This window comes from Grammomys surdaster, unplaced genomic scaffold, assembly GCF_004785775.1.
Source record: "Grammomys surdaster isolate TR1022 unplaced genomic scaffold, NIH_TR_1.0 139, whole genome shotgun sequence".
Lineage (NCBI taxonomy): Eukaryota > Metazoa > Chordata > Mammalia > Rodentia > Muridae > Grammomys > Grammomys surdaster.
The window spans coordinates 3,018,070-3,045,425 of NW_021604597.1; the positions used below are offsets into that span (position 1 = coordinate 3,018,070).

Genomic DNA, 27,356 nt, shown 5'->3' on the forward strand with positions numbered 1-27,356 from the left:
GTACATATGATGGGCGAGAAAGGATTCAGTGGTTCAAGATGTCACTGGTAAACACTTAAACCTTCTCCTCAGCCTGAGAATCTGCATTTCTGGATAGTTTCCAGGTGATGTTGCAAGTCCAGCCTATAGGACTACTATAAATCTTGCCCAAGTGTCTACTACTACTACTGGGTGTTCTTAAGACAAGAAGACATTGAACCTGGTAAGCAAGCCAGGAGACAAAATATTATAAAGCTTCTCAGATAGAGTCATGCTGGAGAAGTATAACACGAGGGAAGAGTTTGACCTGTAGTTTGGGAGCAGAAAGGATAGCAGCTGTTAGCTCTTTTTATTACAACTGCCCTCTGCTGTGCTGCAGACAAGGTTATTTCTTCACATTTTGTAATGTGGAGAACTTTCCCATGGTTAACTTGCAATAGGAAGGCATGATGACAAAGTAATCCGTAATTTCCTACCTTCCTGCTACATTGGGAATAGACATCATCGCAGGAAGGAGATGACCACGTAGTAGCCACCAGATGCTGAGCATGGTGGCATTTGCACATATCCCTTTATGTGATTCTCAAACCCTGTGTCTTCTGTATTATCTTTATTTCATGAACAAGGAAAACAAGGTGCTGATTCATAAGAAAACACACCTAGGATCACAACACGTTTAGAAGCTCCCAACATTATGGTAGTTTGTCTTACAATTTTAGTACATTATGATGTTTCAAAAGCAACAGACCTTTGGTAAATGCTGGGTAGAGGCAATGAGCCCCAGGCCCTGGTGAACCCGGGCATCACGAGAGGAAGAAAACTTTGACACTCCAATGTGCTGTGTGGCTAAGCAGGGGCATTTGGTGGATTAGGTATCCCAAGTGCATTTGTGAGATAATGACTTTTTCAACTCACTAAGAATCTATTGGAATGTCAATCCTTTGTTAAGTAGGGGAGAGTAAATTTGCAGAGGCAAGACTTAAACACATACCTCATCCTTATCCCAAACTGCTCTCTTGATTCACCACTGAAAATCCAGAGATTGTTACAAAAACATGGAGTTCTTAAAACTAAATGGCACTTTTTGATTTAAAAGCAAAGTCAAATGTCAGGGTCCAGAATTATGATTATGGATACGTGGGAGTTGTAGATAAAGGAATGAAGACCACAAAGAACAGGTAAATACCAGCAACAATCAGATTGGCTGTTAAAGTTATCTTAGGCCCATTTTAGTGATCGTCTCAGGTAAAGTCTTGGAAAACTTAAAAGACTCTGCAGCTGGAAGACCTAGTGAGTCTTCTGTTTAAAGTGTCTTGTTAACGGTTAACAGATGTTAACTTGTGCTGTCAGCATCAGCAGCGTCATCTTTTCCTCCACTACCGTCACTGTGTGAATCTCAGGGAGGGTGAGATTAGGAATTAGGTGGATATCAGAAGCAGCTAAATGGAACCAAAGAGGAAAGACACACGGTAGAGAGAAGACCATATCAAATCACAGAAGCTTCCTGAAAATCCTGTGTGCCACTTAGAAGGGAAGTATGATTTTATAGAAAAGGCAAACTAGAAAGACTGGAGGTGGGGTAGGGAAAGGAAAGAGTCATTGTGTGAGAAGTACATGGTGAATCCTCATTGTCAGTTCAGAAGGTTAAGTTGAAAATTGGGTCCATATTTGCTAAAATATAAACCGAGGAAAAGACTCTCCTGCTGGGGTATTACTTATGTAGTCAATTCTTGTGGTGATCCTTGAAAAACTTGGTGTGTGTGGGAGAGGACACGGATAGGGCAAGAACAGATGTGCAGGTGACTGCCCAAGAAGGGACAGGTGACAAAAGGCGGGACAGCCATGTAAGTTCCTTTCTAGTTGATTTCCACAACACAGAAGGAAGAAACACCCAGTGAAAGGCTGGACTTCTTGTGGGAGGTTAAAGGGAGCAAAAGATGGACGACTGCCAACTGTCACAAAGCTAGGAAGATAAACAACTGGCCAGATGTTCAGGAGAAGACCTGTGTGACAACCTGAATGCATGCCAGTCATCGAGACGGATGAATAAACAACAGCCAACTGGGGCAGTTGAGCTCGTGGGTCCTCTGGGTCGTGCTACCAATGAGTGGTACACTAAGCCACTCGAATGATGAAACCCAAAGTGATTCTTGTTTCTGGAGTGTCAATTAGGATTTTGGTAGCAAAACAAATGCCTAGTGAGGAGGAGGAGGAGGAGGAGGAGGAGGAGAGAGAGAGAGAGAGAGAGAGGAGAGAGAGAGCTCTCAGGAGCTAGTTGCCGCCTGAAGCTGATGTTCCGAGCTGTGATTGATAGAGTGGCTCCAGGGTGCTGCCACCGGTGGAACATCCTGTTCCTGTCACTCTGAGAGCTGGAGGCATTAGCAGCCTGGTGATGTTGACTTGGCTTTTCTCTCCTGGAAGGCTGGCCCCTCCAGCCTGTTTCAGCATCCTGGGACTATGCTGCACAGGCTTCTTCGCACCACCCACAGACCTCTGAGCCCTCAACAGCCTCCCAGTTTACTGCTATGCTAAGAGAGTTAACTATGTGAATTTTTTTTCCAGCCAGTAGCAAGTAGCCCTGGACCGTGTGGTTGTCTGTCTCTCTGTCCCTCAGGGAAGTTGCTGGGCAAGCAGTTAGCCTATGCTCTGGCACCCACTGTGCGACTAAGATGGTCTTGGGTCAGTGTCTGCCATCTGTCCTGTGATGGCAGGGCCTCTTCAGCCACCATCCCTGACTCTGGTTGAGTAAAGTTCTTTCTCTTGTCCCAAAAGTTGAATTCAGTCACTGTTTAAGTATAGAAACACATGGGAGAGAGGTGAAAATGAGCTTGCAAGTTAACAGAAACAAAACTTCAGCTCCCAGAAATCAAGACTAGCAGGCGCGTGTGTGCTTCTAGGGTAGGCATTAACTGTGGAAGAAGGCTCTTGGGAATGTGAGCGACCCTGTTGAGGGTTGCTGACATGGACGGGGGAAGCAGGAAGTGGGCCTGAGTGGCAGCAGGAGGAAAGGAGTTAAAGGCTCTTGACCCCAGCAATCTCAGGGATCACTGGTGACAAAGGAAGCCATTGTCCCTTAGAGGTGTTGTAGGAGAGTGAAGCCAGAAGATAGAGCAAGGATGTGCCAGGGTTAGGGCATGGTGACAATAGGAAGTTGACTATTAATAGAGACCTGGGGCATTGGTGGGAGAATTGGTTGAAGGAGGGAGGCCCTCTGCTTTGGGGAATTAAAAAAAATAGCAGAGAACAGGAACTCTAAGAGGCGTGTCCTCCCTCCCCCAATGATAAAAGGGCCATGGAAACTTGTTGAAATAACACCGAGTCCTTGGGAAACATGTCTTGCAGGATGATTGATTAGAAAATATGGCTGACCTGAAAGTACAGCTTAGGGGACAGCTCCTTGTTTGAACTGTTGATATTTCTCTCTCTCTCTCTCTCTCTCTCTCTCTCTCTCTCTCTCTCTCCCTTTTCTCTTTTTGTCTGTCTTTCTGTCTGTCTATGCCTCTCTTTTTCTTCTTTATTTTTCAGCTGAAAATGCTTGACATTTGACATCATTCCTTTGGCTCAACGTACTGTTCCATTTTGCATAACTAGATGTCATCTCAAACCTAGAGCCCGTGCCTGGGCAGGAGCTCCTGCTGTCCCCTTTTTTTCTGATGATACTCCCAGCAGCTGCCTTCCTTGTTTGTGTCCCATGACTCCCACATTACTCCAGAAATTACCATTGGGGTCTTTGGCCACGAGATGGGCTCATTTATTAAGAGTTGGAAAGTTGGAGCGTTGGAGGAGCACAAAATAAGAGCCCTACAAAAAAAGCTCCTCCTGTCTTTTCCATTTTCTTTGGCTGTAGGTTGAAGACATAAACAAGCACATCTTGAGCATTGGTTCTGGACAATGCAGCATTTTTTATGAATAACCATACTACGGTTATAGCAGAACGTGCTAAGAACACTGACAGGCATCTAGCGCTTTGTGAGTTGAGAAGGGGAGAGCTTCGCTGTGCGTGTTGAATTGTAGGAAAGTACAAATTGTACCAAGGGAAGATAAATAATCTAGTCCCTTCATAATAACATAATAAATAAAATATTATTGACACGCCTGCCAAGGCTGCTGATACCTTTTGGGTGTTTCAAGAAAGCCTGATGTGTAAATAACCATGGGCTGGTAGGACCACAGAATTTAGAGCGTTAGCGATGTAAATAAGCTTGGCCTCCAACTCAGCCTCCGCATTTTTGCAAATTTATAAACAGATGTCCAAATAGGTTAAGTCAATTGCTCAAGATCACAGAAGTAGCCAAGGCAGGGGCAAAGGTTAAGTCCCCTTACACACTCTCCCCAAAGTCCTTCTCACATGGGTGGGGTGACATCAGCTATGCCTTGACTACTAAACAACGTATTCCGAAATGAACGTCTTCCAACTCCTATCAGAGTGCCCTCATAGCATCTCTGGACCATTTCCACCTCTTCTGACTGCGCAAACTCTGTGATACTCTCCCGAGAACTTAGATGACCCAGAGGGAGAAAAGCAGAATAATGAGTAGGAGCATGTTGCTTTTATTTTCATGTTAAAAACAATGCTGAGGATGCTTTTTTCTAATAGAAGTTGCGAATAGAATGTGTTTAGCAGAGGTTGTGGGGAGTAAGAGAGATGGGAGATGAGAGAAGTGGATTGTGGGTACAACGTTTCAAGTAGATAGGAGGAACGTTCGGTTCCACTGCACAGCAGAGTGACTGTAGTTAACTCAATGTGGCATACGTTTCAAAGCAGTCAGAAGAGAGGATTTGTAATAATGTTCTTAGAACAAAGGAATGATAAATATTTGAAATCACAGATATGCTAATTACTCGATTATCCCTACACATTGTACATAGGCATCAAAGCATCTTAGTACACCTTCCAAATGTGCACAATTAGTATGTGTCAATCAAAAACAAAGCTATGAAAGTCATCAGAAAGAAAGCATTGCTGGGTTTGGAAGTAAAGATCTAACAGCTTTGGCCTTTCTCTTCCAGACTGTCTGGACTCTAAGGGCCCAGACCACGTTCTCTCCTCTTGGAGATCAATCAAACTTAGCAGTCCTGTGTCTAGACCCAAGATGAGACACCAGCCACTGAGTCTGCTTTTTCCTCAGTGAGGTTTGTTGGTTCTCATGTCTGTCATCCAGACTCTCTTTCCATCTCTCTTCCTTCTTTCTCAGCTTTTCCTCAGAATGCCCAATTTCTCCCTTGCTGTGTTTACTTCTCTTTTAGCTTTGTTTCTCCTTATGGCTCTCTCATAGCCCATATGTATGATGGTCATGACACTACATACTGACTTCCTTTAAAAAATTGAGTTTAAATTAAAATTTTATTTATATATCTATGCATGTGTCCACATATGCACATGATTGCGTGTACATGAAGGAGCCAGAAGACAGCTTGGATGTCATTTCTTAGGAGCACCATTTGCCATGTTTTTGTTGGCCGGACACTCACGAATGTGGTTAGGCTGGCTGGTCCCGGGGATCTATCTGCCAGTCACTCCCTCCTCCCCACTGGAATCACAGGTGTGCAACATCATTCCTGACAGCTTTGTGTGTGTGTGTGTGTGTGTGTGTGTGTGTGTGTGTGTGTGTGTGTCAGATTCTGGGGGTCTGATTTTGTATCTGTATGCTTGCAAGGCAAACACTTTATCAGTTGAGGCATTTCCCCAATTGGTCTTGCTGATTTCATTTCTAAGTCTGTACCAGGCTTCTGGCTCAGTCTGGCCACCTGCCCCAGTTCATTTGCTGTCCTTCCTGCTGCCTTTGAATGGCTCAGTATGCACTGCTGAAGAGCCTGCTCCCTTAGTTAGACAATGGCTTATTGATTTGGTCAAGTGTATCCTATGGATTAATTGTGCTAGACTAGAGTTATCTGTACGGAGCATGGCCACTTGCAATTTCCCTTAAAGTCTGATTTATAAAAGGTATAGTTAAGCTCAGATTCTCTGGTGCCACACTTGCTCCTCCTTCCATGACACCAGCAATGACTATACTGTCCTCTGACTCCCAGGCCATTTGATTATGAAGCATAGGTGGCACTTCTGCCTCTATGCTTTGCACTACAGAAAAGCATTACTCCTCTTTGGCCTAGAAACTGTCATGAGTGTTTCTCTCAGACTCAGCCCATTGTATTGTGCAGAGAATGCCTGGCATAGGAAAAGAGAGTGGACGTAGCTTCAGTTTCACTACTCTGGTAAACCTTTAGGGCTCCTTTGAAAGGTGGAGAACTTAATAAAGCCTGAATGCACAGAACAATTTCTCCTTAAAATTATAGTCTCCACCACCGTCACTATTCCCTGAACCTCTAGCTTGGGTATTCACATATTTCATCTCATATAAGAGTAACAACCCTTTAGGGCAAATATCATTCCCCTTTAAGAGATGAAAAGAGGAACCTCAGGGAGATTATACAACTTCCCTAAGGTCACAGGACTGGTAAGTAGACCTGGATTCTTAGACCCAGAGGTGCGTATTGCCACCTCTGATATCAGTTGTCACTGGTAGACTGAGAAAACAAATGTCCCAACCCCTTCTTCAGCCAGAAGCCATTTCATTTCCAAGTGTGTGTAATCACCTTTGTCCTTGGTGTGCTTGATGCTATTACCACATAGCTGGTGTTTTTTTTTTCTCCCTCCAGATTTTCCTTCCCAAATAAATCATTAATTGCCCTTACTCTGAAGCTATGTCACAGCCTCTGACCCCTGGCATCAGAGTCACCATTAAAATGTCTCTTGGAGTTATTCTCTGGGATACTACAGTCCGGGTTCCTGCAGTGTGGTCTCCCAGGCTGACTTCTCGGTTGCATTTCATTCGGATGATGGATGGCCCTCGGATCTGTCCTTCTACACTCAGGGACTCATTGCTCAGGTTCTTTATCCCCTCCTGACAGCTCAGCTTGCCTTCAGCTGTGGTCCTGGCTTAGGAGTGTTTGCATTCACAGAACATTGGCTACCATTTGCTTCCTTTGAAATTCACCTGGTTCCTCTGCTCTTCCTTTTTCTTACCTCTGACTCCTTGGCAGCTCCCACTAGCCAGTGAGCAGTTAGCATGCCTGTTTGCCCCTGGAATAGCTGCCGCAGCACCCATTTGATGCTTGTTCTCTGTCCGATGAGAAGCAGCTGTCATATCTTGCCACCCATGCTTCCATTCATGTATGCTCTTCTGTGCTTTCTGCAGGGGGTTATGTGCTTACAGGGCACAGTCTTAGGATTTCTAAAATATGTAAATAGACCTTAAGTTTTACTTCTTACCTTTATGTATACAAAGATTAGCCTAACTGCATTCCACTAAATTGATACTAGTTAACCATTGATGAAACTACGTTGACACACCATTATCAGCCCCAGCCCTATAGCCAACACTAGGTCACCCTTGGCATTGTATGTTCAGTGTCTGGACAAATGTGTAATGGCATGTGACTACGAGTTTCACTAAAATCCTCATGCCTTAGGAATTTTTAAAGCCTAGTAAAAGATGTCGGAGCATAAAATAAAGGCAGTTACAATTTTACAAGTGTTGAAATGGCAATAGCAATGCAAGCCTGAAGGAGAGTCAGGAGGAAATAATCACATGCTTTTTAGTGGGGTCTGTGGACAGTTGAGGGATCCAGTAAGACATTTGAATTCTATGTATTTCCAGGGGGTTAGAGAGAAAGTTTGTGAGGACTGTGGGACAGAGGGGAAAGCTGGCTTCCGATGCCTAGGCACATTTGACTGAATATAGAATGGTGTATTGGGGAGGTTAAGAACTAAGAATAGCATCCTACAGACTGGAATTAAACTCTGACTTCTATGACAGACTTGTAATGGGATCTGGGCCATGTAACGCAACTGTGTAAGCCTCAATGTCTTCAGTATCTTCCAACTGGGGAAGATAATAGTGCTTACTCGTTGGGATGCTCTGAGGGTAAGTGGATGCATGTCTTAGGATTTTACTGCTTGTGAACAGATGCCATGACCAAAGCAACTCTTAAAGGACAACATTTAATTGGGACTGGTTTACAGGTTCAGAGGTTCAGCATCAAGGTGAGAGCATGGCGGCATCCAGGCAGGCATGGTGCAGGCAGAGCTGAGACTTCTACATCTTCATCTGAAGGCTGCTAGTGGGAGACTGACCTCCAGGTAGCTAGGATGAGGGTCTTAAGCCCACATCCACAGTGACACATCTACTCCAATAAGGCCATACCTCCTAATAGTGTCACTTTCTGGTCCAAGCATATAGAAACCATCACAATACAAGCCATTTTTCTTGTGCCTGGCTTCTGATTTATAGACCTGGATGTATGCCAGGAGCATGGTGAGACAGAGAGATGGTGGGAGTAGAACTTGAAAGGCAGATTATAAGGCTCATGTGTCACCAAAGTTGGGAGTTTTAACACCATGAAACCATAGTAAGGACTCGTCTCTAGTTAAATGCCATGCAGTCTTTAGGGTGTGTAAGAATTTCTTGAATGCATATTTGTCAATTCTTTATATGTTTTATATTTCTGTTGACTTGTCTTGGGGTTTAGGAAGCCTGGCTTTTCATGAATATACTCTCAGTGGTTCAGACAACAGTTTGGCTTCCATTGATGGTCATGACTTCTGGCTGTATCTCTGTAGAAGAAATACACCTTATGGATGTAGAAATGGGTTTGGAACTCCCTTAAGGTCAAGCTGAGGCAAACTCTGGGCAGGTGACCTGATTGCCAGCCGGAGCTCTTTGTCTCACGCCCACATACTCCTTCAACGCCCAGTGAAAGCCAAGTATGACTTCTGCCTGCTGAGCTTGAAGGTCAGGTGTGAATGAGGTTCATGTGACATTATAGATAAATTTCATTCTGCCTTACCCAATATAGGCTTTATGGACTAAGAGAAAACATGCACACGAGCTTCCAGGTCGGTCCTGGAATCTGACCTCCCGTGGCAGCAACTGAGCATATATCTTTAGGAAGGGAGACCAGATGTCCCTTGTGGATGTGGCTTTCTGCTAAACCGCATGAAGCACTGCATAACAGGCCTCCTTGAGTTCTTCATCCTATGAGGTAGGGTATTCTTCATGTGAGGTCTGACTGCCCACCCATGGATCCTGTAGCTGCAGCTAATACTGTACTTCTTTCCTGTTGGGAAACTCCTTGCCTTTGGATGCTAAGGCTTTTCCTCTGAGCTACTTCACTCGTTCTAGGTCAACATGTTTACTAAGAGAGCCCTGCAGACCAACCTCTTTCCATAAAAAGAGTACTGAACACAGTAATGGAGATAATGAAGGCATTACCTCAGGTGAAGTAACAGAGTCCACTGTATTCTGGATTAGGAGTCCTCGTCCTGGTTTTTAATATATATATATATTTTAAATAGACACAGAGAAGCTACTTTTTCTTTTTTTTTATTATAATTTATTTTTTCTCAAATCGTAGTTCATTCACACAGGGGTTATAAACACAGAAAGGCAGGATGTGGGGAAGGGAATGGCACTGGAATGTGGGTGTTCAGGGGAATACAGATATCTTCAGAACTGGGTATCCGCTGGGTGAAGGTTCAGGGGACAAGTCACTATGACTCTGCCTATGACTCGCTTGTCCTTATCTAAGTTGGTATTGTCTGCCAAGGCTACCTATTTACAAGGTCTATGACTACTCAGGCTTGTAAATTTCCACAGAAGATGCCTGTTTACATTAGCTTATAGCTATCTGTTTCAATGTTTTTCCACTGAGACCCAAGACTTGGTGTTAGTATACATGTATGACAGGCCTATTGCTGATTTTAGGCCTATGGCTGATTTTAGGCCTTCAGTGTGTAAGCAGGGCTGCCCCTGACATCTCCTCCCTTCTCTAAGTATAGAAGGGCTGTGGCAATTCTAATCTTGCGAAGGCGGGGATAGAGGCCTGACCTCCAGTACTTGAAGGGGACCTTGTAATGGCTCCAGTCCCCCTGTCGTTGTCCAGTGAGGCATGAGGGCCATACCCATCCAGATGTCTTTTTCCTGGAGAGGGGATACTTTTGACATCAACCTCTATGCAGTCAGGCTTGTCCCTCAGGGAACCCAGATAGATATTTTTATCTTTTATTGATATTCCCTTGCAGTGCTTAGCCTCGCAACCTAAGCAAGAATTCAGATCGCCTGTCAGAGGGAGTTCTGGGTGGCCCCTCTCTGCTTGGTCTAGGGGCAGAAGTCCCCCCTTTTAGGTTGGGTGGAGATGGGTTTTGGAAATGCCCTGTATAAAGTTACAACCTCATCTTGAGTCTCGTGGTCTTCCATAGCTAACTTATGATAATGTATCTGAGTAGGTTTTGTTACCAAATTATTTATCTGTTGTATCACAGAGTTAGTCTGCCTATTTGATGGCCAGGGACCAGCAGAAAAAATCAAAAAGAACCCAAATAGTGGTCCCAGGATGGGAGGAATTAGGGTTGACAACCTTGGAGAGGCTGAAAACCAATTCTTGTACCAGCATTCATCTGTCTCTCTCTCTGATTTTTCTTAGGGCCTTCACTACCTATTTCATGCTCTCTTTAACCCTCCTTGTCTTGTCTATGTAAAGGCAACCTTCTTCTTTAAGGGCTGTACACATTCAAGAGCTGTACACAGCCTTTTCTATTGTAATAGAGTAAATCAAGTCCAATAAGTATCCTTGCGATTTTAGGAGGTCTCTTCTGACAGCGAAACGAGGGATTTCTTCAGATTAGTGATGTCAATCTCTAGCTGTTTGATGTTCTTGTCAGTGGCTCTTCAAAGGTCTGAGTAGTATAAGTTCGGAGGCCAGCATCTGGATTAGAACTTCTAACAGCAGACATCACGGATGATTCATTTTAACCTGGGATGCTGCCTGAGTTAAAGCTCCTGTGAGTCCCTCTTTCTCTCGGTTTTCTGGGGTTGGGTACAGAGCTGCCGCCTGTGACCTGCTCTATGGTCGGGCCCAGACTGGAAGTCTTAATATGTTCTTAAATCCCCTGAATTAGTCCCTCTTCACTTTTAACTACAAAAGTCTGGAGTACTTTAGTACCCAAGATCTCCTTTTTTGATTTTTAGGTTTTCCTTACCTCTAACATTATTTGAAGAAAACTTGTAGAATTGACTAATGCTCTCCCTCTCCCTCTCTCTCTCCCTCTCTCTCCCTCTCTCTCTCCCCCACCCCACCCCATCTTCTCCAAGTGTTTTGTAGAGGTAAGTGAACACCCCAAACTATGGGATGGTGGGAGCTCTGGGACAATCAGTTGCATCTATGCTGATCAATAGAAAAAGTTCATACACCAATCAGCAATGAAAACACTAAAGGTTGCAGAAGCATTGATTCTGAGCTTCAGGAGGACACAGGCTTTTGCTGGGTCTGTCACCATGGCTGCCTCTGGATGCTGAAGGGTTTGCAGAAATGATACCCCTAGGTGCTCCACACCAACTGCAACAACAAAAGCACAGAGACAGCTGTTTCTACAGCCTTCTAGAGGGATTCGAGACAGCAGGGGGCCTGGAGTGCTGTAGAATTTTCTTCTCTCCATTAATTTTGACAGCTACAAGACTGTCCCAGATGTGTAGCGACCCCACACTGCACTTCCAGCTGACATTTCTTTATTGCTCTCAGGCTGAAGTAACTAGATGCAGCCATTCAGGGAGCATGGGCTCCGTGCCACATGTTTTAAATGAATCATCTCAAATCATAACCAGCTGGGGAGATGTTCCCTTCACTCTTGTTTTGCATACAGGGGCTAAATGATTGACCTAGGACAACTAGGCAGCTGGGTTCCACACCTAGATTGGCAAGGGCTGAGAGAGGTGAGGTTCCTACACCCAGGCTCCCTTGTTAAGTTGCCTCCCCACTGGAAATAGGTCATTATGCTGAGTGACAAGGAAGTTGCTTGGTAACCTAAACCAACTGAAGAGCGTGAACTGTGGCTTGGCAAATGAGTCAGAATAAATTGGTCCTGATGCTGAGCATATGCAGTTCTGGACATCCCCAGAACTCCCGGAATTACTTGAGAGGAAGACGGTTAGGGGAGTACCCAAAAGAGATAAAGTGCTGGAGCTATAGATTGATCAGGATTTGCCTACATACATGTGCAGGCTCAAAATTACACTTGCCCCAAGATTTCTACTACTTACTCCTGCTGCCACTGTGTTATCCCAGCTGCAATCTTCACTGTCCACAGATAGGCCAAGGGGAGCTATGCTTGAGGACCAATCCCAAATGCCAGGGATTTGGGACAGGAACAAACTGACTTTGATGATCGACCTAAGTGTGATTTTTACGTTCAATATCACCATTATTATAGGTTGCTGTGCTGACTGATAACGTTAGATACAATTCCAGTTGGCAGTGGGCTTTAATACTCAGGTGTCTACGGTTAATTCTTGCCATCCCTGTGTGAGTTAAGGAGTCAGTAGGAGTAGAGCTTTAGTCTTCAACCTTGAACTGAATGAGTTACTGAGAAAAGCATACAAACTTCAAACAAGCAGATTTTTTAAAAAAAATTGTCAAACCCAGAAATTGACTTGGTAGAGAAATTGTATTTTTGAAAGCCAAGATAGTAATTACAACATGCAGCCAGGTTTGGAAAAATCTGTTTTTTTTTCGTGTGTGTGGGGGGGGGAGGGGGAGGGGCTTGAAGTAGACATTGGGTGTCTTCATTGATCTTTCTCTACTGATTTATTGAGGCAGGATGTCTCACTGATCCCATAGATTGTCAGTTTGGGCTGTTCTGTCAGGTATGTCTTATCTCTGCGTCTTGAGTGTTGGAAATACAAGTTGCAGTCACACATCTAGATCCCTGGCTGCTGTTTATGTGGGTGCCAGGGATCTAAACCCCAGCCTTTATGTTTGTGTGATCAACACTCTAGCCATTGAGTCTTCTCCCCAGACCAAAGTTTGTGAAGTCTTGACTGAACAGTCTCAGGCAAATCATGAATTCTAATTTTTTACTTGCCAGGTTTTAGAAGATTTCTCTTCTTTGAAATGAAAGACTATATTAATCATAAAACTCCCAGAGTCAAGAACAAACAGCATCATATTTTAGTTGGAACCCTGGGCCGTGCAGACCTTGAAGAGAACAGGTGCTATTTTCATATTCATGATATCCTGTAGGCTGAAAGTAGAGGTGTCTGTTTGAGTTCTAGTTCAGCTTGTAATCAGATAGGTAAGGATGGAGGTGAATCACTGTATCCCTCTGTAGCCCCGTTTCTCATCTACAACACAAGGGGCCTGCTTGGTTCTGTTTCCCAGATCCCTGCTGGCTCTAAAATTCTGCGATTGGCATCTCTCCTTCATTTCAGAATATTCTTGTATGTCCAGTGATGTAAATCAAGTTATCAAATATTTGTTGAACACGTGCTATTTGTTCAGGATCTGAAATCATTTGAAAAGCTGGATCTAGGAGGGGGAAAAGAGGGCTGAGGAAAGGAAAATACTGATGATGATAAATAGACAGGCTCAATGATGAAGAACGTTGGAATGTTCAATGATCTCTAGCGTCTACTTGTTTGTTTAGAGCCATTTTGTGTGGTAATAGTGCGACAACTGGCTGAGGGAGAGCCTCACATGTGATCTACTGGATGGAAACTGAGCTTCAAGGCCCTCAGGATGACAAATACTGCTTGATGATAAAAAGCACTGAGGCGTCAGGGACTAATCTGCTGCTTCAGGAAAAAAAAGTATGACCAGAAAGGAAGTCCCGGTGATTTAACTGATGGTGACAGCTGGAGGCCCTGTAATTGTCCACATAGAAAGTGGAAAAAGAAAAGTTGTCTTTTTTATGGAAAAGATAGTATAAATTGGCATTGCTAGAATCTTCTGGCTTCTGAAGATTCCTGAGAGTGGTTGAGGAGATTGAACACATGCAGTGCTCATACGTGGGGTGTGCTACAACAGCTAAAGCCTCCTTGGCATGCCTCTCCTTTCTGCAGAGGCGCCAGACATGGGGGAGGGGTATTCAAATGTCTCTGGGAATTGATGTAATTGCTACAGGTGACCCAGTGAGAAAGAAGTACGTGGTAAATAGCCCCAGCCACATTTCCTTAAATCAGAACAACTCTGTAATCAGTTGCTCTATAGGTTGGGGCTCTCCGTAATGGAACTGAATCATTTAATTGGTGAAACTCAGGAGCTACTTTGGTGACTGTGATGGCTAATCTTGGTTGTCAACTTGGTTGGATCTGGAGTCAAGTAAATTACAAGCCACTGGGCATGTCTGTGAGGGATGTTCTTGATCACATCATTTGAAGTGGGAAGACTGATCCTATATGTGGATGGTAACTTCTGGTGCCGGACCAGATAAAGGGCATAAGATGGAAACTGCTTTCTGCTTGCCTTCACTCTTGCTGACAAGTCTGCCTGCACTGTGGCTACAACATTCCTTTGTTGAGAATAAAACCACTTTCTTTGGGCTTCCAATGCAGACTGAGGACCAACAGCTTTCCAGGAATCCTCAAGACCTTCACTGCCAGAGATACCGCTGCTGAGACATTCAGCCTCCTGATGTGAGAAGTTAGCAGATTCTCAGCTTATCCAGTGTGAGTCAGCATTGTTGGACTGCCAGAAGCATATTGTGTAAGACAATTTGATAAATCCTCATCACAAACACACAGAGAGAGACACACACACACACACGTGTGTGTGTGTGTATAGGTGTATATATGTACATATACATATACACACAGATACACACACACACACACACACACACACACACACACACACACGCACAATCAGTTCTGTTTCTTTAGAGACCCCTGAGTCTAGCATTAGCCGCTCATTTGGCTGAGTGAAGTTAGGCAAAATTCTGATACTCAGTAGTTTGTCTTTGCTGTGGTGATGACTAGTGTTTGCTGGATACTGTGATCAGGATTCCTGGTACAAAGAATTCTGGGAGATGGAACATTTGCCACTCCACACTATTGCCCGATGGCCATGACTCTTCTATCACTATCTAGGGGTGGCATGCTGTGAGGAACGAAGTAGGGACCCACACAGGAAATCTCATTTAGTTCCTGGTGTTCCTGCCGATCTCTACAACCCTGATAGAGGAAGTGAGGGCTTTGAAGTTCAAGGATCTCATATGGGCCATTCAGCCAAAGAGATGCACTAGAGAAGCCCCAAGAAGTGTGTTCTGCAGTCACTCCAAGAGATGACTCCAAGAACACTCTAGGCTATAGTCTAGGCCTGGAAGTCACTGGAATATCTCTGGTACTGTGACAACTAGTATTCAGGGAGGCAAATCTGGGTATCTGAGGAAGAAGAGAGCATAAGCCTTGAGTATTGTAGGATCCTAAACCCTGTGGTGCTGTGGAACATCTTAAGGAGAGGTATAGGAAGGCCGCAACTTTATTTCTGTCCAGTGATAGACCCAAAAGAGCTCAGACAGTGTGTCTCTAGCAACAAAACTAGTCATAAAACACAGAGTTGCACTGGTGGTTGGCTAGTCCTAGGTGGTTGAGTTTTTTAAATGTAGAAAGAGTAAATCCTGGGAAGAGCTCAGTCTGTCCCCTTGATATAAATTGATTGAGAGCCTTTGACATCTAGGGAGCCATGTTTTTACTTTCTGAAACAAAGAGAAGTTGGTGTTTGGAGTAGGCCCTGCACAGACATTTCTTGACTTGGTAGAGAAGGAGGAAGGAAAGTTGACATGAAGCATTCCTTCTGTCCTGGGATTCATGTCTACTGCTTGATCCTTCACAAGGTGCTCTTGTAGCCCAAAGAGTGTACATTACTTAAAAAAAGTCAACTAAAACTTGAGGTGATTTTCTTCTAGTTTAGTATTGCTCTAGTCATGCATTTCAAAGCACGCTTATTGCTTATTTCAGAGCATCCGTAAAGCCAGAACTCTACAAAGAAGCCAGTGGAAACCATGTCAGGAGTAATGGAGCCTTCTTCCTTTGCTTCTTTTTTTCTTTTCTTTCTGACAGATGTCACAGATACTGTTTCTCTCCTGGGATATGGACCCCAGTAAAACCTATGGCCTGACATACTGGCAGCCTCTCCGAGCCGCAGACGCATGCTTAGAATTCCACAGTCTGCTGTGAGGCCAGCAGAGAAAGCCCCAAGCAAGAAAGGCAGACACTGGGCACTTTTGAACTTATTCTGGGTATTAAAAGAGCTTTAAGTGGGAAGGGGTGTGTGGAGACAGGAGCCAGCGATTTTCAGCTGACTTGGGAGAGTTGCCACAGGAAGCCGTATTCACAACCCACACGTTTTGGAGATGTGCCCTAGGCAGACAGTATCAAGTACTGCCTGGTACACGGTGTTGTTCTGTGCAGGACAGTTCTTTTTAAATGGTAGTGGATGAGGGTTTTTTCGATCTTGTGACAGAAATGTGGGGCGTGTTCAGCCATAGGGGGTTAGCTTCATGTTCTGACAGGCAACCAGGAGCAACGGTAATACACAGTGCTGTTTGTGGGTGGTCTTTTGTACTTCAGATCATTTTCCTGAGGAAAGAGAAATTTCACTTTGTCTAGCGGTTGGGACCTTTACTGTGTTTGACACATAACATGTAGTCAACAAATATTTATTAGATGAGAAAAAAAACCCAACAACATTGAATGACCTCTTGGCTTCTATCTATGTCCAATATTAAAATTAATGTCTCTATCCCCAACACCATTGCTTACAGAGCCCTTAGGAAATTTTATTCTAATTTGCTCTTTCTCTCCCTTTCTACCTAGAAGTTAAAGTAAAAAAATTATGGATTTTGTTGTTGTTTATTTTTGAGACAGGGTTTTGCTATGTCATCAAACTGGCCTTGAGCTTACCGAGTAGCTTGGACTGGCCTCAAACTCATTGTACGCACCTTTTCCCAGCCTCCAAAGTACTGAGATAGCAAGCATGTACCACTAGGCCTCCTGGGGACTGTGCTTTTTTTCTTCTTCAGTGTTTAGTCTCGTTCCTGGCATGTATCAGATGCTCACTGAGCAGGACAACTATATAATTTGTTACTCAAATCAGGACCCTGTGAGGGTACAGGGATGCTGACTAGAGAGAACAGACACCCCCGTGGAGCCTCACACTGGGCCCTGATCAGTAAATGCTTGGGGAATAAATAAGAGAGAGTGAGCTTGCTGAGCCCACAAAGGCATGCTGGTCTAATGCTTTTCCTTATCTGGAGATTAAAAACGGCTCTCTGGGAATTCCACCCCCCTGGGCTCAATTCTATTTGACTAGACATACACGATACATCTAGATTGTCTTTCTTTCATGTGACATTTAATATCTGCATTCTCTGGCTGCTGCTCCTCTGCTAAATTTTCCCCTTTGCAGCCTAACCATTGCCTTTCTTCAGTGTTCCATTTATCTTGGAAGTTTGCTGGCTGCACGTGGTTCTGAGGGGAGGAGGCATCCATGTAACGAGGCTGCCTTAGATACTGTAAGTGTTTGCTTCTAGAAACCACACTCTCCACCCTTGTTGGCCTTGAGGGTCTCTGGAAACAATTATGACCAGGACATAAACTTGGTTATTGGTGCAGCCCTGACCCAGTGGCCTTAATTCTTGTCCACATGCTTTGACATATTTCCATGATCCAACTCTGTGGCCCAGTTCTGGTGACCACACTTCTGATCCAAAATTGGCCTTCCTTTCCATTTAAAAGTGTTCATCTTGTTTTTATTAGTTGTTTCTTTTCTGCCCCAAGGAGGAGATGAGAGCCTATGCGACACCTATGGGAGATATCTAATCTGTAAGGGTTGATGGATGCAGACCCGGAACCCACCTGCCTCCCTACAAGACCGGAGCTAAGTTTGTTGTTAGACCATCTGGAGAGGAGGTCTCCTAGCTGACTTGAGTACGTCCCATGGTTGTGTGCTGTGTTGGGCATTGTGGGACACAACCCCGTGGCCTTGTCTACCACACAGACTGTCGCTCATCTTCTCCTCCTTGTTGCTTTATTCTTGCTGTCTTTTATTAATACCTTTAGTGCATCTCAAAGGATGAAGAGAACGCTTCTTTCTGTTGTTTGTTTTTATGAGAGAGAGTGAAAGAAAGAGAGAGGGAGGGCGAAAGAGAAAGACAAGGAGGGAGCGTGGGGAAGAAAGGGAGAGAGAAAGAGAGGGAGAAGGAGATGGGGAGGGAAAGGAAGAAGAGGAGAGAGAACACTGTTAAGGACCCTAAGCTGCTAATGTTTGTGTTCCCTGTGGTACTTCCTATGGGCTTCCCTGGGCTGAAACCCCATCCATCCACCCATAGACAGATCTATCAGTCACTTCAATAAATAACAGAGATAATAAAATTTTAGCTTCCTGCTCTCCCAGTGGAAAAAGGAGCTCCATATAAATGTACAACATTATTATAAAACTGCTGGAATGCCCTGCAGAGGGAACTGACCTTTTCTAAGTTAAGCCACATTATACCCTTGAGCTAGGTGTTCCATAAATTCTGGAATAAAAGTTAAAAGGCTTTTAAAGGTTAATAATCACAACCATAGGTTTTTTTTTCCCCCTTCAACTTGGATGCTGCTTTTCACCAGCTCGTAATATCAGGTTAGTAGAACAAATCACGTGTTTAGAAAAACATTAGGGAGTCACCTAAACAGCATCCTATTTTTAACCCCAGAGCATAACTCTTTTTCCTGCCTTCTAGCTAACTGGGAGACTGGGCAAGACATGGCATCTCTCTAGGTCCTGCGTTCTCATTTGTCAAAGAACGTTCAGCTGTATTGCCTCTAAACATCCCACAGTTCTAGGGTTTTGCAACCTGACATGAACTCTAAGAAGCCACTGTGGTGTTGGGCTTATTATGCAGGTAGTTGCAATGTTTGCTGTGGTTGTATGTGACTTGGTAGTTACAGAATGATGAACTCCACTTGATGTCTCTCCTGTATGCTGCAGAGAGTAAGTTCCCTTAGCCTTGTTAGTGGGACAAGTAGTTACTAAATTGCAGTGGTTTAGAGCACAGAGGGATGTGGTGGAGGTAGGGCACAGGTGTGACATTGGGTGGATTACTTAGCTACTCACAAAGCTTCATATGTTAAATGGGAACAATAGAAGAATTCGAGGAGCCAATGCAGAAGGCTAGTATGATGTAAATGCATGTCGTGGCTCTTGGCATAGATGTGGTCAGTAAATACTGGCTGTTGTCACTGCTTTCTGATGCCTTGGGCTCAGCAGAGTTGATCTGTAAGGACCCATGCAGTTCTGACTGGCTCTGCCTCTATGGTTTTGTTAAAAAAAAAAAAAATGTGGTCAGTGACCTCCAGGATGTTTGGTTAACTGGAGCTTGGGAAATTAGGCTGAAGTTCACATGGGAGCTCAAAGTCTATGATGATTAAAAATTCCTATTCTAGGCTTATGTAACATGAGCTGCTCTTTGGTTAAGTACACTTCTTGGAAGCATTTATAGTTTTTAAGCTGACACTTATCTGGAAGATGGGGGAACAGAAGTCACTTTACAAAGCTCCCACTTAGGTGCTGGAGCTACTAACCTCTCAGACGCACTGTCCCAGGAGGATTCGTCCTTTAGAGAATTGGAAATGCTTGCATAGGATATAAGGCTGTCTCTGGTACTGGCAGAAAGGGCTGTCTCAGGACTGCGCTTTGCTGACAGCACAGCTTGACCCGAAGGCCTCCGGCCTGAGGATCGATGCTGGATCTGCTTCAGAGAGGCTACACTGGACTCGTGTGGATGGTCCATGTCTGGGTGCCTTGTAGTCTGACAGTATGGGAGCATCAATGCAGACTTTTGTAACTTTCTCAAAGCCAGTGGTGTGCTTCTGATGGTGGCTCAGCCTAGCACCACAGGGCTGCAGCAGGAAGGTAAAAGGCAGGTGGGTAATATGGTGGACAGCCATGGCTGGGCTAGGAAAGCCCCTTAGTAAAAGTAGTCATTGTTTTCCACAGCACATCCTTAAAATGGTGACAAAGTCACCACCTAGTAAGGGACTCTTGCATTCTAAAATTAAAAAGAAAAGTTATTTTTAAATCAATGGAAAACAGTAAATTGTTGAGAAGAACACACTAATTCAAATGCCACCTATATTTAGACAATCAGAAATCCAAATTCATTTGACTATAAACTGTATATAAAAGTATATTGAAGGCTAATAGACTTGGAACTACTTTTTCTAGGTGGAGTACATCCCAAGTGGATACCTGAAACCTGGGGAATGCTTAGTCCCAAAGGTACTGCAAAACTTCCTATGCACATACCTTGTCAGGATTAATTTATAAATTAGACACAGTAAGAGATTAATAATAACAACAATAATGAACAGAACAATTGGCAACACGGTTATATGATTGTGTCATCACTGGACTTAGTCGCTTTATTGAGTACAATAAATGTGGGCCTGAATACAGTTACTAGAATACCTTGACAGTGAAACAATTGTTAAGCAAACCGAGTCATATGATGAACGAAGAGCACAGCCATGCTGACATGTAGGGACATGTTCTCTCAGCTATCAAAGATGGCTACTGACTGTGGATGTTGCATACATACAGTGTAGATACACTGGACGAAGGGTTGGTCCACATCCCAGATGGACCAGAACTAGATGGTGCGACCACTCATCATACTACAGAGAGTGAAACTGAATTCAATAGTTATGAGTTGTTTTGTTTTTGTTTGTGTCTTTTTTTTTTAAACTGGAGTTTTTCGTGTAATATTTTTAAACAGTGGTTGACTCTAAGTAACTGGCACCATGGAGAGTGAAAGTGAGCCTAGTGGTTATCGCTGTAGGTTTGTCTGACTGGGGACGTTCTATTTTAGAAACCCACTCCACTCCATTCCACTTTGTTCTATTTTTCTTGTTGCCCCCACAAAAATACCTGACAAAAGCCACTCAGAGAAGGAAGGGTTTATTCTGGCCTGTAGTCTGGGGGTGCAGTTTGTCATGACGGCTGGAGCTTGAGACTGCTGGTCACTGTATCTATAGTCAGGAAGCAGAGAGAGACAATGATACAGGGACTCTTCACTTTCTTTTGTATGCAGCTGCGGACCCCAGCACATGGGACCACACTACCTGAATTTAAGGTAGGTCTCCCATCTCAGTTAACCCCACCTAGAAAGACTACTCAGAGGTTTGTCTCCCTCCCTGAGAGACAGGGCCAATTTCCTTACGGAAGAATGACCAAATAGTTTTATTTCAAGTTTGGGGGTGGGAGGATCCATTGAGTCCTTGACTTGACCTGGACCTTTCTGTGGTCTTTGGAACTGCTCCAGGAATTTTAGAACAGTGCCATCAGGTAAAAAACAAGCAAACAAACAACAACCAACCAAACAAAAAAAATCCTGAAGAGTGTTGATTAATGATTGAAGATTTACATAAGATTTTAAAATTTGGCTATTCATCTTGAGATTATTCAGAGTACAACTAAAAAAGATATTGAGAAAAAAAAGTATAAAAGTCAAATTAATCACACTTTAGCTCTCAACTCCTACCAGTGATTTTTTTTATTTCTCTAAGAGCCATTGAATGTCATATTCCTGGAGTGACCTGGTATGAAACTTTGCTGTTCCCTATGTGGCAGATGGGGTCCCTACTCTCTTATGGGTTCACCCATTGTAGTGTGTATTGTGTGTGTATGTGCATGTGTGTATTGTGATATGTGCTTGTATGTGTGCATGCATGTGTTTGTGTTCCATGTGTGTGATATGTGCATGTGTGTGTGTATGTGTGATATGTGTATGTATATGTGGGTGCATGTGTGTGTTCCATGTGTGTGATATGTGCAGGTGTGTGTGTATATATATGTGCATGTATGTGTGATATGTGTGTGTATATGTGGGTGCATGTGTGTGTTCCATGTGTGTGACATGTCCATGTGTGTGTCTAGTATATGCATGTGTGTGTATATGGGTGTGTGTACAGGTATGTGTGTGCATATGAATGTGTACGTATGTTTGTATGTGTGTATGGTGTATGTGTGTGCATGTATATGTATGTGTATATATGGATGTCTGTATATGTATGTGTGTGTGTGTATTTGTGTGTATGTGTATATATGAGTATGTGTATAGTATATGGGTATATGTATGGTGTGTGTGTGTGTGTGGTCATGACTGTCTTTGCTGAGGTTTTCAGGCTCCTCTTCTTGCCCTGGAGCTGGCTTCTCTATCTGTGTGTAATGCTAAGTCTGTCATGTTCAGCAACTAACTCAATTTTGAAAAAAAAAAAGTATTCTAGATGGCTTTTGTAGTGTCACATATTAAACATGTCTGTGTTTAATTTACAAGTAGAAATTACATATATTGTTCATAGATTGATCCACACATAGCTAATTAACACACCACTTCACATGATTTCTGGGGTCTTGGTGGCAGAAACACTGACACCCTTAATAGTTTCAAATAATGTGTCATAGTGCACTGAGTGTGTATGTACAAGCATTACGTTGCACTAGGTAACCACTATTCTACTTACTGCTCTCATGTATGGTTCAGCAATGAAGTCTGCAGTGTGTCGCTTGCCTGACATTGACCTTCTGATGCTCACTGACCTCCAGCATGCTAGCTCCTGTGTCCCAATTTGTCAGCATTGTGTCCCCCTGGATAGGCACGTTCTGATCCTGGTTTGCTTAACCATGCCTGACTTCCCACCCTTATTCCACCCTTACCCATGTACACATTATCATGACTCTTGTGTGAGGCCCATACATGTCCCACCTCTCTTTCTAACTCTCCTCTCAGGATATTGCTCTAGAATCATGACAGGCCCTTAGGGTACAAGGTACACCATGAAAAAACACTGAGCTGGAGTTGGAGTGTATACAGACTTCCTATTGGCTAGTTAAACCTATCACCATAAGCCATTGGACCTCTGTAAGTCTGTTTCTTCATCTGTAAAATGGGAATAACAATGGCACTTGCTTGGTCTGCCTTCAACACGATACCCACTGTAGTGATGTCAGACAAGTATGCTCTGTGTTTTGACTTATAGTCAGTCTTTGGCAAAATGTCTGGTCAAACATTTTTTTTCTCATTAAAAGTGATTGGATTAGGGCATGGGAGGCAGGGGATAGTAAGGGATGGAGAACACAAGTCTTTCTCTCTCTCTGATTGTCACCATCTCTTCTTGGAGCATGGGGCCTGGAGCTGGAAGTTCCAGCTTCCCACTGTGCCATGGTCTTTGGGTGACCAGCTCCTCTGTAGCAGCACTTCCCTCCAGCAAGAGAACAAAAAAACCCTCTTATGAACCAGAGTTAAAGATGAGAATAAGAGCTGTCCTTCCTATTGCTTAAGGATTAGAAGATTTCTGTACCACATACTAGGAATTTATATCCCATTAAAACAAAAAAAAATTTTTTTTAATTTTTAGTTTTTTGCAGTGCTGGGAATCAAACCCTAGTCTTTTGCATGCTACGTAGGTACTTACCATTGAACTACAGCCTGAGAGTATTCTTAATAAAAAAGGAAATATCATAATGTGAAATAAAGGTCCAAGGTTATTATTGGCTATTAAGGAAGTGGGCTGCAATGAGATGTCACTATGAACCTCTAAGATGGTTAAAGAGACTTACTGTACTTGTACCAAGTGTTGAAAAAATTTACAGAAATTGGTATCTCCAGACATTCCTTATGGCAATCTAAAATGGAACAACTATTTTGGTAAACAAATTGGTAGTTTCGCAAAATATTAAGCTTATACATTTCATGTAATGTAGCCATTTTTACTTCTAAATGTCTATACAACAAACAAACAAATAAACCTGAGCGCAAGCACATGTCCTCACAAAGACTAGCACATGAATGTTTACCTACTGCTATATGTACAATAGCTCCAAACTAGAAAGAATTCAGCTCTTATCTACAGGAGAACAGGTAGCCATACCAGGTTAGTAATATACAGCAACATAGATGACTTCCAAAGTAATTATGGTATATGAAGGGATACAAACTCTTTCTAGTTATAGTTATACACAGTTCTACACAATGTACACTCTTATTAATAGAAAGTGTATTGGCGATAGAGATATGGGAATGACATGGAGTGATTTCAGAGGAGCAGAAAGTGCTTAGGAATTGTGGATATATCTACCTCATCACCTCTCAGTGTGATGGTTTAATGAAAATATGACTATCAAAATTCTATCAATGCATAACACTTAAATATTGCAATTTTGGTATGTAAATTATAATTCACTAGCATTAAATGAGAGAAATATTAGAATAAATGACCATCAGTATAAGGAAAATCAAAATAAAACACAAGGAAAACAAACTGTGTTGAAAGGCCCCAGTGAGGTAATGCTCAAGAAACTGCAGTAGAGTTGCACCCTGCTCTTGAACGCATGTCATCACTGTTATTTCTGTAGCACTGAGACAAGAGAAATTTCCAGGAAGGGAACCAGGCAGCTTCTAGGGGCTTCAGATGTTAAGTTTTCCTGCTCCACCCAATGGAAAAGTAAAGACAATAACACACCTCACTGGTCAGAGGTCCTTCCCAACCCAGAACCTCAGAGGCTTTTGTTTAGTGCTTGACCATCCCCCAGCCCTTCACTGCAGTCCTCTCTCCAAAATAGTGAGCAAGGGTGCCAGGGCTGGCCTAATGTCTAGACAGCATTCCCTATATTGTTGCCCACGGGGATTCCCTGAGAAGCCCTTGGAATGGGAACATGGTTGGATCTAGTATCTGGCAATTCTCACCCACTTAATCTGTGACAGAGGCCCTCTATGGAGAGGGTCCTTGAGACAGACAACCTCCTGTGGCATGTCCTCTCTTGCCTGTTTCTCATCTCAAACATGCAGTTCAACTAGTGTTGGCAAAGAGTCAGGCGTGATAATACTGACATTCAAATGGAGGTTGGCCTTTTCCCAACAGATTTCCATGGGAACCTTCCATTTCTCACAGGTCTCATAGCATAAGAAGTATGTAGGGAAGGATGACTTTACCTATAACTTTTTTTTTTTTTGCTGATTATAAGTACAATGTATGATCATTTAAGACCATGATTTCAAATAATAATATGGAAACTTTCAAGAAAAAAAATCTGAAATTTAGCCTCCCCCTGTGGTCAATATTTGATCCTTCTCATGCAGATAGAGTATATTCATTCACTTTATTTTTAAACAACACTGAGCACAAATTGCACCACTATTAGTACAGAGTAGTCATTTGTTCACATCTTTAAATATGCTTTGAGAATACTATTTTAAATGGCTATTTCCTAGTCCGTTGCCTGGGAACACATGATTTATTTAACCAGTTCCCTATTGTTTGACTGCTTGCGTCTAAGTTTTGGATATGAAATGTAACCGTAGCCTCGCCAGGGTAGCTGGGACTCTTGTGTACTTTTGGAGGAGTATGCTATGCACTCAGCAGCTTTTGATAAGGTTGGACAGGGACTTCACCATTGAATATCTGCAGTCCCTGTGACTCGGCGGCTTTCCTAGCAGGTGTTCAACAAAAGACACTTAAGATAATATTCATAGTGGCAGTTACGCCTTAACGAGGGCTAGTCTAAACATCAGTCAGCAATCAAATGCACAAATGAACTGCAGTGTAATGGGACAGCAGCACACCGTGGAACAATGAGAATTAACTACCCTCAGCGATAAGCCACTCCATGGATGACTCACATAAGCATAAGCTGAATGAAGAAAGACAGGTACAGAGAATCTAATACAGAACCAAGAACCATTGATTTAGACAATGGTGGTTTCCCCTTAGCAGAGGGCAGAGGGGTGCTCTGGGGACTTATTCTTCATTTTTAACTGAAAAATATGCTTTGACAATTTCATACATATGTATAATTTATTCAGGTCATTTCCACCCCCAGACCTGTCCCCCACTTCTCCACGTCTCCCTAATATTTTCCTTTGTGCCTCTTCACTTGATTTGATAAACCACTAAGTCCAGTTAGTGTAGTGCAGGAGCACTAGCAACCTGTCCGCAGCCACAGCCGTGAAGAAGAGTGATTTCCTGTCGTATGGACATTCATCAGTAGCTCCTTGCTATGGGAGCCCCTCCTCAGTCCATGCTAGGATGTCCACTGGCTTGTTCTTGTGTGTGTTTCTTACAGGTAATCACAGCCACTCTGAGTTCACATGTATAAAGGCTGTGTCATGTTGAGATGACAGCATTTTGCAGCCTTTTACCAAATCTCTGGCCCTTACAATCTCTGGTCCTCCTTTTTGTTATGTTCTCTAAGCCTTGTAGTGGTTGATGTTGATTTTTAGAATGTAGGAAGACAAGAGAGAAGACTGCTGCATGGAAGAACCTCAGAGACCTTTGGGGGGTCTTGCCAAGATTGTGTATTTGAGCGTTGAGCAATATGGGCTGATGAGGAAACTACCTGAGTCAGAGAAGAACAAAGGATGGAAGAGGATGATAACTGTTATATACACAGTTCCTGTCTACTCTCTGGACCTGAGAAACCCAAGATACTCAGGGCACAGAGTCGAATACTTGAAAAAGCTATCATTGCTAATAGAATAATACTAGTATGAAGAGTGAGCCCTGCTCTGGTCCTAACAAATGTTGAAGACAAGAACCCTAGAGATAAATATTTACTTTTATAAGTTACACAATTGTGCTAGAATAATATAAAAAATATTTACAGAATACAAAGAACAATGCTGAAATTCTCAATGTGCAGCACCATCATTATAGAGCAAAGCTAAACAGACCTGTCGGCCAGGTCACCTGGAGAGTGTTTCCTGGGTATTGGTAGGTGATTTGTTCCTGCATCTCTCATAGGAGAGAGAGAGAGAGAGAGAGAGAGAGAGAGAGAGAGCGCGAGAGAGAGCTATTTAATCCCAGAAGGGGGTAGTACAAACAGGAGGATCTCTGTGAATTTGAGCCAGCCTGATCTACATAGTGAGTTCCAGGACATTCAGGACTATACAGAGAGACCATGTCTCAAAAAACTAAAAAGGTGGTGGGGTGGGAGATAGCAGGGGGGAATGCTTAAGTCTCTTGCATAAAATAGTATAGTATTTGTATATGATTTTTTTTGGAGGCACTTCTGTATAGATTAAATTAAAGTATTTACCCAAATAATTAATTTACTGTACTGTTCAGGGAGTAATTGCAAAAGAAGTCTTACATATTTAGTCCAGACACAAATTTCTCCTCTAAGTGTTTTCAATTTTCAGTTAGTTTTATCTATAGAAGGAAAAACCTTTAGAAACAGGAGTTGACTGTTATTTCAGGAAATGTCTGTTTTAAATGTTGGTAAATTAGTGATCTTTTCAGAAATTGAGGAGTTAAGACAACTTATGATGCACTTACTCAGAAGAAAATGTAAAAGGACTCTTTCATGCAGAAGAGATTGATGATGAGAGCCCTTCGTGCAGAGGGGAATGGTGAGAGTCTGTGCAGAGAGGAAAGATGGGAGTCTGTGCAGAGAGGAATGATCGGAGCCTGTGCAGAGAGGAATGATGGGAGTCTTTGCAGAGAGGAAAGATGGGAGTCTGTGCAGAGAGGAATGATGGGAGTCTGTGCAGAGAGGAATGATGGGAGTCT

General features: G+C 43.2%; 2 long non-coding RNA genes across 2 annotated transcripts in view; both read left to right on the plus strand.

Annotated features, from left to right (window-relative positions):
- Nucleotides 1-6,750: 6,750 nt before the first annotated feature.
- LOC114617968 lies at nt 6,751-17,708 on the plus strand. Its single transcript, XR_003710894.1, has 3 exons — nt 6,751-6,866; nt 14,364-14,514; nt 17,589-17,708. It is a non-coding gene; the product is annotated as an uncharacterized LOC114617968 (long non-coding RNA).
- A 2,333-nt stretch (nt 17,709-20,041) lies between these two features.
- The window catches only part of LOC114617969, a 10,448-nt gene continuing 3,133 nt past the window's right edge, over nt 20,042-27,356 (plus strand). Inside the window, exons 1-2 of the long non-coding RNA XR_003710895.1 lie at nt 20,042-20,070; nt 20,882-20,923. This is a non-coding gene — a long non-coding RNA (uncharacterized LOC114617969). The remainder of the gene's footprint in view (nt 20,071-20,881; nt 20,924-27,356) is intronic.